Consider the following 3,225-nt stretch of genomic DNA (forward strand, 5'->3'; position numbering starts at 1 on the left):
GTCACTTCAGATTCATGATTTAATGTTTTAGCTTGAACTTCTAAGAGTTGCTTTAAATCTATGGTGAATTTAAGCCTGGACTTAATGGTGAACTAGACATACACTAGAAGAAGACCAAATATCAAGGAGATGGAGATGTTGGACTGGACCTACTTTGAACCTGCTTAGTCACCCCTGAACTTTACCCTCATGGAAGACCCAGAGGTTACTGTCTTCACCAAATCATTAAAAAATGCATTGGCAAGGCAGAAACAGCTTTCATAAGTTGTAGTAGCTGACTCTAGGTCAGAGATGATGGTAGAGGATGCTTCACTGGAATTGGGCTCCCTATTTTTAATGAGAATAATAAGATCCAACATGAGAGAGGACAGGATGTAGAACTTTAAAATCAGCAGCTAAAACTAAGTGTAATTGCCACAAAAATTCACAAGGACAAAGCAGCAATCAGAATACTGACCCGCAGGAATGTGTGGTGACTGTTAGTTAATCACACCTAAGGATGAAAGGTTTATTTTTTACTTATTTACATATACAAGAAAAAAAAATTCTAGGTCTGGTAGCAGTTGTAGCTCACTAACATAGAGAATTGTGATCTCTTACATGATGCCTAGACCTAAGCTATTTTATGGATCTAGAGTCCTTTGACAGAGAAAGAGTCTACAATGTGACCAGTGAAGTACACTTTAAGTGATAGCTCAAGCCTTACCCAGAGATGCTCACGGCCATTTCCCGTGATATTTTTTCAATACATAAATGGAAACACACAAATCTGAACATAATTAAGTACTGGAATAACTGATGCTAATCCTTATGTCTAAAATCTTTAACATGTTGTACAAGTCAAAGAGGGGACATATGGTGGTCCAGTGATAGATGAACTGCTGACTCCAGCCTGTACACAGTGAGTCCAGCAAAAGCTCAAATTTATCCTACCATAATTTATCTGGTTCAAGAATTAAGGCTCAGTAAAGGTATAATAAGTAAATGGAACAGTGGTTTTCCAACCTTAGCTCATACCGGAATCACGTGGAGGACTAGTTTAAACACAGGTTTCTAAGCACCCACTCCAGAAGTCTCTGCTTTGGTAGCTCTGGGCTGGAGGCCACAAATTCACATGACTACATTTCCAAGTACTTTGAGAACCCTTAGCCCTTTCTCTATGATTCAGGTCACCAATTGGTGTTCTTCTGGATAAGTCCTTCCCAAATATGATCCATGGCATAGGAGGTATTCATTCCTTTCTACTTTATCTGATTGGTGCAAAAGCCCAATGTCTTCTGGTGTATATCAACACAATGAATCAGAGAGTGATGTTGATTATAGCTATCTTTTTAGATGTGGTGTGTTTTAGAGAGCAAAGCAACATAGCCCTTGGCACCTAGTATACAGATAATGACTTGACATTTTTTTTCCTTATTGCTACCAACAAAGTTAGTTAAAAGCAATTTGTCTCTATATATTAGGAAAAACAGTATACTATTATGCCCTTGTCACTCATCAGCCCTCCCGTTCTCTGTCCATAATGTATTCTAAAGGGAACTTAATTTTCCTGATGGCCTACAAAGTATTTTGCTAGTTCATTTTATTGATGACATTTTGCTGCTTATACCTAATGAGTAAGAAGAAATACATGTATACCTGAGAGACGGTGATAAATATCCATGACACTCGGAGGCCTGCTACGTTGGTGAAATTTCTGGACCCTCTGATCCATGGTATGTCGGGATCTCTTTTATAAAGTAAAAATCAACCACTATATTTATCCCTGCCAATTAATAAAAAAAAAAAAAAAATTAAAGGTGGTGATACTCTAGATTTGGGGGTAATTATAACTTATTCAGCCTTACTCTTCCAAGGTGTTTACTAAGTTAACTGAAAGCCTCATGGTTTTGAGCAGGACTTTGGAGCAAAAAAATCCCTGTCCCTTTAAACTTATGACCCACAATCATAACTGTTTTGGAAAGATCTGTAGTAGAGAGATGCTGAATAAAGCTTTTAGCAAGCCCCAATATAAGAACTGCAGTGCAGGCCCTGAGAGCTTTGGAGTTAAGTCATGTTCTCTTTGTCTTCTTTCCCTGACAACTATATACCATCTGAAAAGCAGTCCCCGGTTTGCTACTGGGCTCTATGAATACATAACCATGTGACACCAAGTATCTACACAATAGAAACTACTTGTTAGGTACTTGGCATTATGTAATTTACCAAATCATAAAATTGGAACATTTTCAGCAGCTGTTGCATTGTAAGATGGAAATAGCATGGAATCCAGCACTGGCAGGTGCCAAGTACATGGGTAAACTGCACAAAGTGCTTTGGATTTCAGGGCCCACTCCCACGGCTGCCTCTTACGCCACCACTTACAACCTTATGGAAAGTATCCTAAAGCCAGTTAATGAAAAATGAAACAAGACCAACCTGGCTGGTAAATAAATCTGCACGATGTTCTGCCATGAGTTAAAATAAAGGGAAGATAAAGACAGTAGTGAAGGGCTATCTTCCCAGTGGGTTGGTTGGTTGCTTTACATGAGGTAGAGATGGCCAGTGATAAAGACCGACACCAACTTACAGCCAACACTAGCCAATACTATATGCTGGCTGCTTAGTCAGGGATGGGAAAAGAACAAAACTGACAAACTGGTAACAACAAAGGCTGAGACTGAAGTAAGGTGATGAATACCTTGGTGCAGCATATAAAGATGATCATGTGCCACATAAATGCCCACCAGAGGCATTTTAAGAGGACCTTCTTAAGAGTTAGACAAACAAGATCCTTTCTCTGATGTCAGTCTCTTTTCCCCCGCCACTCTTCTCTTTGCTCAATGGAGTCATGTACAACAAGGCCCTAATGACATGTGTGGAGGTTATACAGAGCTCAACAAATGATCTCCATCATTAAGTACAAAACCTGCTAATAACAGACACACAAATAGAGCCCTAAATGGCACCATTTCCTGAGGAAACCACCTAGCTACCTGACGGCTGATTGCAGACATACACAATCATACATGGAGTGAAATTGTTGGTTCATATGGTCAAAGTATTTTAGCTTTATTGGAGATTAGTTGGGAGTTTGGCAAGGAGGTAGTACAATTTTAGATTCTCACCCTAAGAGTTCCAGTTGTTCTACATTCTCACCAATCCTTGCTTTTCAGGCTTTTCATATATGAGCCTGTTTGGTATATGTAGTTGTTTTTATTTTAAAATCTTATTGTACATGCAATT

This window comes from Mandrillus leucophaeus, unplaced genomic scaffold (genome assembly GCF_000951045.1).
Source record: "Mandrillus leucophaeus isolate KB7577 unplaced genomic scaffold, Mleu.le_1.0 Scaffold1393, whole genome shotgun sequence".
NCBI classification, from domain to species: Eukaryota; Metazoa; Chordata; class Mammalia; order Primates; family Cercopithecidae; genus Mandrillus; species Mandrillus leucophaeus.